General features: G+C 45.4%; 1 long non-coding RNA gene across 2 annotated transcripts; it reads left to right on the plus strand.

Annotated features, from left to right (window-relative positions):
* Positions 1-5,556: 5,556 nt before the first annotated feature.
* On the plus strand, positions 5,557-7,189 carry LOC124682204. Of its 2 annotated transcripts, none has more exons than XR_006996186.1 (3): positions 5,557-5,659; positions 5,742-5,827; positions 6,620-7,189. It is a non-coding gene; the product is annotated as an uncharacterized LOC124682204 (long non-coding RNA). The 2 variants fall into 2 exon arrangements; XR_006996187.1 differs by having other exon boundaries at positions 6,623-7,189.
* The last annotated feature ends 1,241 nt before the right edge of the window (positions 7,190-8,430 follow it).

Below are 8,430 nucleotides of genomic sequence, written 5' to 3' on the forward strand. Positions count from 1 at the left end.
AGGTATTGCTCACCTTGGAATATGGATACCAGCGGTCAGGGGCGGAAACAGGGGGGCGAGTAGGGGCTAGACCCCCCCCCCCCTCCCCCAATGCATCGCCCCCCTCAACGTTTCATGGTTGCTTCTCGTAGTAGTATAGCAGTACGTACGCGCTAATGGCCGGAGAAGAATAATTAGCCCATGATTAATAGATTCCCATCCTGTTCAGCAAGTTAAAGCCCGGTAGCCCACTCCCCGTATGGCCTTGTTAGTGGATGAAAGTCGCTCCATACCTGCCCATACAGATTCAGGACCTGTTTGGTTCCCAGCCACACTTTGCCAAGCCTAACTTTGGCAAGTGTGGCAGCCACAAAAGTGTGGCTAGGATTTTAGAAGCCACAAAGTGTGGCAAAAGTTGGCAAAAAATTCACTCTATGACAAGTGGGCCATATGGATAGTGAAGTGTGGCAGCTCTAAAGTGTGGCAATAACCAAACACATGCCAAATTGCCAAACTTTGGCTTGGCAAAGTGTGGCTGAGAACCAAACAAGCCCTCAATCCATCGAAATTAGCAGATCAATCGATCGTTTATTGATCGAAACCCTACGTTCTCCTGTCTGCATCTCGCAGGCTCGCAGTTACCTGTTAAGGCGCAGCCGCCAGCGGCTCGCCGCATACATACACCACCACGGCCGGAGATCAGACCATGATGCGGCCTGTCCACTTAGGTGCTAGCTGCTCCAGCGCTTCGCGCAGTGCCTCGACGGACCGTAGCTGTTTTGTAATCTATACTCCGTCGCCCGACTAAGGGTATTAGGTATGTCAATGAATTAGAATTACAATTCGATTCTTGCACACCACTGGTTGGTTAGTTTTTTTTATTAGATCAAATAGACATTATATGGATTTGTATACTTCTATAGTTGAAAGACAATAGCAAGAGAAGAACTGAAAGTGCAATTTATTTTTTCAGAAACCATTCTTCAGAATGGAAGAAAAACATACAAATGATTTGTCAAATTTTCATATTTGCATTGTCATATTCTGATAATATTGATGATATATTTGAGCTATCATATATTGTGTTAAAGTATCTTAGGTGCCGTTTAGTCTTGTTAAAGAAAAATCTTCTATGCCATTTAGTTTTCTCGCCCCCCCCCCCCCCTATGGTCAAATCCTGGCTCCGCCGCTGCCAGCGATGACTTTCAACGATCTTCACAGGGGTGGCCGAAGATGCACGCTTGATCATCTCTCCTCTCAGTTCTCCAATAGCATACAACACTTTATTGACGTACCTAGAAACTATCTCAGTTGATCTCCTCCATGTGCTATGGATGACTAATAATCGTTGGTTGTACCCAACGATGTGAAGGGACATAGCAACTTGCTCTTCGATACATGTGTGGATGCTATCCCTCAGCAACCTCCTTCCTCTTAATGTGTTGATGAGTTGGTACAAGGCAGCTTTTTCCATCCTGAGCATGTTCGCAGATTCCACATTGCCATTGTTGTAGATATAGTTCAGGTTGTTAATTCTCTCTCTATCGCGGACATATATTGGTGCATATGTCACGCTGGGCCAAGTGTGGCGGCGAATGACTCTCGCATGCAGACAGAACACCCATGCCTGAATCACAACTACAAGCGCACCAGCTTGAACAAATATCTTATGATGGTCGTCCTAGGCAGTTTGACATGGCTAAATCAGGAGCCAAATTGGCATGAATCTAGGCTAAATTGGCTTGTTTGTAAGCTAAATCAGTAAGAGGAGGGGCGGGAGTAGGTTGGTTGATCTTACGGTCTTTTTTAGAAGACGACTGCATCATGCCGGAGCCGCAGATGAAGGGGATGGAGGCATAGACATGCCGCCGCTCCGGGAGTTCTTGGACTCGGAAACTAGCTGGACAGGTCGTCGGAGAGGTTGCGGGAGACGATCCCAGAGATCTCCACCGCAGATCTAGTTCGACGCCACTTTCTCAGATCAAGATCACCGCCGCCATCGGCCTCGCCTTCTTCGCTAAAGGAAATCTCGTTTTCGCTGGGGTGACCGACTATAGCAGGCGGTGAGACTGCTTTGCGTGCCTAATCGGAGATCTCCCGCCTTTTCAACCGCGTTCCTCCCGCGCATGATTCCGGCGGATTTACGCTCGATATCGCATATCCCCAGGAAAACAGTCGAATCTAACGTTACTCACATTTGAACTTTTGTGCCGCTTTAAACTTCGTGCGATGCATTATTTCCATACAACCGAGGCGAGGGCAACCAATCGTCCGATTTTTAACACACTAAAAAGGAAAAACGACATTCCACGCAACCAAACTGTATGTTTGTGTTGCCCGTTTGAACTGGGGGACGCAGCCCTCGGAAACCTTAATGCTGGCCGGCTAGCTAGGCATTCCTGACATGAGATGGGTTCAAATGAAGATGACGATAGTCTATACATCCCTACGGTGAAGATGCTACACAATCAGGATTCAGGAGTTGGTCCATGGCCTAAACATATCCTCTAGGCCCGTGATCGGTCTCGTCATCTACAACGCGAAGGTGGGCGCATCGATCAGGCAGAGCGAGCGAAAGGACGGGAGCGGGGGACACACACGGATGCCCTCGAGAACGCAGCACTTATCTCCATCCATTATCCAATCCGTCTATCCATCAGATCAGCCACACCGAGGCGTACGCGTGCACGTCCCTCGCCTATTATCAATGGAATTGTGATGAGGCAGGCAGGCAGAGGCCGGGCATTGTGGAAGACAACTGGCTCCTCAGCCTATTGCAGACTAGACACTGCTGGCGATCACAGCTCGTAGCGTGTGTGCCACCAAGCAATGTTGCAACGGGCGTACTACTACGTACTACCTGCCCGATCGTTGGATGGGTGAAGCGGGCCGTGTCATTGTGGTTGTGGCGATTTCGTGTTAGCGGGATGGTACTTGTGGTGCTAATAATTAGTCAATCACCGTTATTCAATTCAACGTGATTCACGTGCACCGCTGTTTTCGTTTGTTACTTTGTTAGTACCGGACTAACAGTAAGCTGAGTAGTATTATCAATTTCAATGCAGATCACGTGCATGATTTGCATCTTCTTTTAGAGGTTATTGCACCATAAGTACAAGAACTTGCACTCTATGTGCATTTTCATACAAAATCTTGTAAAGTGTGTTTCACTCATACAACAACTTGTCCTGGACGTGCACAACTCATACAATTCAATGTGGTGGCGACACGTGGCAGTTGTAAAGTGTATTCCACTCATACAAGAACTTGTCCTAGACGTGCACAACTCATATAATTCAATGTGGTGGCGACACGTGTCAGTTTCCAGAAGGAGAGGAAGATTTTTATTGCAACGTTGAAAAATTATGATAATTGCGAACATGTCCTCGCCCAACTAAACGCCCCACTATAACTTTAATTATAGAGAAGATCAAGACGGGCACCATGTTCATCTCCAACACCAAATACGGTGTGCACATCAAGACGTACTAGGAAGTTTTGGCGTGAAGAGGTATCGATTGTTGTAAGAGGTCTGTAGCATCATCGTTTAATTAAGCAAGAATTATGAGCTGAGATAGAGTGTTCACTTTGTTGGTGTTGCAACGCAATAATGGTCCAGAGCACAGCTGTGTTGTCTGTGAACTGTTGTGGTCACCTGATCTGACAGCGTCTGTGAACTGAAGTCTATATTGAAGATCGGAAGGTCCCAGTTGAGATGTAGGTTGCTTTTCTTGAAGCTGCAATTATGAAGTTCACCTGTGATTTGCTTGGTTTCCTAGAGAAATTTTTGTGCAATCACCGCTAGCCTAAAGGAGAGTGGCTCTTTCTAATCTGCAATCTAATTGACAACATGCATTTTCTGCAATCTAATTGACAACATGCATTTTCTGCAATCTAATTGACAACATGTTTAGTTGGGGCAAGGACCTGTTCGCAATTATCTTATTTTTTAACGTTGCAATAAAAATCTTCCTCTCCTGTCTGGAAAAACTGCCACGTGTCGCCACCACATTGAATTGTATGATTGTGCACGTCTAGGACAAGTTCTTATATGAGTGGAACACACTTTACAACTGCCACGTGTCGCCACCACATAGAATTGTATGAGTTGTGCACGTCTAGGACAAGTTGTTGTATGAGTGGAACACACTTTACAAGATTTTGTATGAAAATGCACGTAGAGTGCAAGTTCTTGTACTTGTGGTGCAATAACCTCCTTCTTTTCTCTACTATTAAGAGCAAACTGGTGAATGCCTGGTGTCACATTTTCAGGATGGACAATAATACCCTCCCTCCCCATGTCCTACCAAGATGATTTATCTCAACGCAATGATGTAACAGCTTATCTGCGTTTTTTGTGGTCAATATCTCGCAACTACTCCCCTTCGGCCGCCCCCAATCATGCGAGCGCCCTTCCCAGCCGCCCTCCACCGCGCGAGCATCGCCGCTCCTGACCTCCTCCACCGCGTGCGGGAAACTCACCATGCTCGCCCGTGTGTCCGCCTAATAATCCCCGCCGTCGAGTCACCCAACCCATCGCTATCGCGATTCGCCCACCCGATGGCCACCGCCCGCCCAACGCCCCGCATCCGCATGCCGCCTTCCCGTCCCCGCCCACATCGCCGACTTCACTCGCGGCCCACGCTGCGCCTAAGTTGTGCCTCCTGCTCGTATCGTGCCCCTCGCACGGTGTGGCCGGCCACCACCGCCACCTCCCCGCGTGATTCCGCGTGACAAGGGTCCGCACTTGGCACTCCTACCCACAAGAGCCACCGCCGCCGCCGTCATTCTTCGTCCAGCCGACATGTTTCTCTTTTTTTTTTTGGGTCGACAGGGGACTCCGTTCAGCATCATCGTGGGGTCGAAGGCGTGGCCGGAGAATCCCGGCGAGGCGTGAATTGACTGCGAGGTACCAAGATCGTGGCAACGACTTCACTGGCCGCCACCACCAATGGCAAAACGGTGAGTGAGTCTGCACAGCTGATCCCTGTAGCTATTCGCTGGCTCTATAGCAGATTTCACATCAAGTTATACTTTGTCCTAGGAGTCGATCAGTGCCTACCAACTGTTTGTGGAATTACTTTAATGGAATTGCCAATGCAAGCTATTGTTGCTTACAACTGCAGAAAACATCCGGACGAGACGAGCCTGCTTCTCATGATGTGTATGCACATGTGCCTTCACTATGCGTATGTGTGCTTGCAAGAAAGGGCAACCAATGTGTTTCTATTTTTAAAGATCTCTGAATAAGATTATTAGATTTGTAGTTCTATTTGGATGCAATAAGCATCTTGATCCCTCATGACTCATGTACTGGTGTGTACTGAATAATCTAATGTTCAGTGGAAGACAATATGATGATTTTGTTCGTCTGAGTACTAAATAATCTTCTAATTTAAACTTGTATTGATTTTATATTGATAGGTAGATGTATTAATTTCTAGACTGTGTCTATCGGTGAGGCAGCTGGTTGAGAACAAAATAGCTGAATTCTACCCTGAACTGGTACTTCATCCTATGAGAGCCCTAGACTATCCTTGCATCAAATATGCAGTTGAGCGAGCTTGAGAAAGCCTATGTGGAAGGGACCTACAACTGATTAATCAATGGTCGAAAAGCTGTGCCATACGAGATATACCTGATACCTCTACTTTATGGACCTTCTTGCTTAAAATAATAGGTGAATGAATTTATATTCTTCTAAAGTGGCTCATGTGTTGATGTTCTTGATTTGATTGTGTTCTCTACATGTTTCTTTGTAGGGATGAAATAGCTAATTGAAGTGTTTGGGCATATGATCTTCCAGGTGAATGATGCCATTGAACAGCTTCCGGAGTACATAGCAGAGGTAAATGTTATTTTATCTCCTCATCCGTCTCATCATCATGTTTCCATATGAGCAAACTCATAAAAAAAATACCTGGCGTTTGAGTAGTTTAGGGGTGGTAAACACATTAAGTACAACAAATGAGCAGCTACTCTACTGATCAAACCATATACTCATGTAGATTTATTCTTAATGCCACCGCTTTTGGCTATACAAGTACTCTTGATGAAGGCAGGGCCGACATGAATGGGAGGTTTAGAACTCTTCGGTCCTTTTTCACTTGGCAAAGCCCCAACCCAGTGTCGGCGTACACTCGGTTCAGCTGATCGAACAATCTCTTTGCTACTCACAAGAGCTATAGCAGGTAGTGTAATTTGCAAAGCAAGATTGATTTTGTTTGATGTCGGTAGTCTGAACGGAACAATCAATTTAGATAGCTATGTTGAAATGGTGTAATCTCTGTTGGAAGAACATTGTCCATGACTACTTAAGGACATAATGCAGCATGATTTTTTGGGGTCAGTTTTGTCAGTGTCCAAACTAAAATGAAACATAAATATGTTCAGTTCCAGCTTGATGCTTGCATTAAATGTTCATTTCAGTTGGATGAGATCCTAATGCAACATGATATTTTGGGATAAGTTTTTTTACTGTCCAAACTAAAATGGAACATAAACATGTTCAATTCCATCTTGATGCTTCTGCTAAACCCCGTTCATTTCATTTGGATGCTTGTAGAGATATTTTTCAAAATTCAGTCATGTTTTTCTCCCATTCCTGTTTTGGTATGTTGATTAGTGTCATGTTTTTCAGTAGGGGAAGTAATGGTGTATGATGCTGAAGAGGACGAATTTGAGGTAGATGGGGATATCACACAGGTGACAGTTCATCCCATTACATGGTTTGGGATGCTTTATCCGCTCAACTGTTTGTTGATTCATGCGCTTGCTTAGGAAATCATGCAGTGTCCAACTTTAATTTGGTTCAAGGATAGTTTCCATTTGAGTTCCGCACAAACTTGGCATTTGTGTGTTGCCCAGTGTTTAGAATAGGTAGCTGAATATTTGAAATACATTTCTCTTAATGTCTCAAGTTTAGATATACATTAGCTTTCCATAATTTATTGCAGCTCATCATTTTCGGCTGATCTAGAATTGAAGCGTGGCGATGGGGGTTGTCCCGTTAACCTGTGCACCTACTACTCGCTCAGTGGCCACGCCCCCGCACTGGTCGTGCTACTCTGGAACTTCACCGTGAAACGGCAGATGGTACTATCTATTATGTTTTCAGAAGAACTGGAATGAAGGAGCTGACATAATGCATTTCTTTATATTCTTCTTTGCTTCATACTCAGGATTCTCAACCTTTGGGAAAGATAGCTAGAGCTGCATATTTGCAATTAGTTTCTTACAAAATGTACTGTACAAGCAGATATATGACTAACTTTAGTTCAGTTTCTGACTATGTAGATTTTAGTTGTTTGGGACTATGACAAACTTAAAGCAATTGCTGTACATGTAATTTTTTTGTTGATTCATGGTATCTGTTCATATTCTGTTTTTTTGGGAGTTCTGAAAGGGTTATGTACCCAATTTATTTCTGATTACAATTTTCTCAACATTAAGTGAATCAAGAAAACCTTTTGGAATCACAGACTAGACTAGAGACTAGCTCATTTTTCTGTGTTCAAAATGCTAAAGATTTGAGCTTATTTTCCGTCAAAGTTGGAACCTTATGTTGAATCTTGTATTATTAACATGGATGTATTCGCATCAAACTCTATTCTGAAATAAAATCTCATTGGCGTAGTTCTGTTATGAGTTTAGCTAGCTTCTGAATTTTTCTCAAGCCTAGGTTTGAATTTTCTAACGCCCTGACATGTCTCGCCTTCTCTTCTTTTCCCTCTCTGATGTTTCAAGCTTGAGCTTTTCTAGAGCATCAATATGTAGTCTGCACAGAATTGATAAAAAGGCTACATGCTACAGGTAAAAAATCTCCAACGCCAAAGGTGCTTTTACTTGCACGTGCAGAAATTGTATACTGCGCTGGCCCTGCTCTTAGGTATATACCGACATCTAAAAGATATTAACTGTCGTTTACTCCGTAGCGAAGCACGGACATTCTGCTAGTAAGTATAAAGGCGCTCATGAAACAGTGTGGATTATGTGCCCCGCGCGTGTCACTTGGTCGCGCGCGTGCGGTGCAGGGAAGAGCTACGAGCACAAAATTACCCACAAAATCGTGGGGGCATCTATCAGTCTCGCAGACCTCAAATCAGGCGCTCACTACCACCAAGACGCGACGAGACATGGTGAGCAGTGGAGCGGCAGCAGCTTTGGCCCCCACGCGACGCTGAGAAGGGGTCACATCCGATGGGCCAGGGTCCGTGCACCGCCGTACCGTGCCCTTCAAGTTTTTTCCTGCCTCTGCTCTGCGCGCCGCAGCGGGGGGCAGTCACAGGCGGGCCATGCCCGTGCTGCGACCTTATCCTGGATTCCTCTGTACCTTCTCTCTCTCTGCTTTCGCTTGCGCCATACGCCTGCCCTGCCTACAGGACAGGACTATCCTATACCCTCTGCTTTTCTCTTCTTTTCCCACCCCTTGGGCCATACCCATACGCCTAG

Source organism: Lolium rigidum, chromosome 1 (assembly GCF_022539505.1).
Source record: "Lolium rigidum isolate FL_2022 chromosome 1, APGP_CSIRO_Lrig_0.1, whole genome shotgun sequence".
Lineage (NCBI taxonomy): Eukaryota > Viridiplantae > Streptophyta > Magnoliopsida > Poales > Poaceae > Lolium > Lolium rigidum.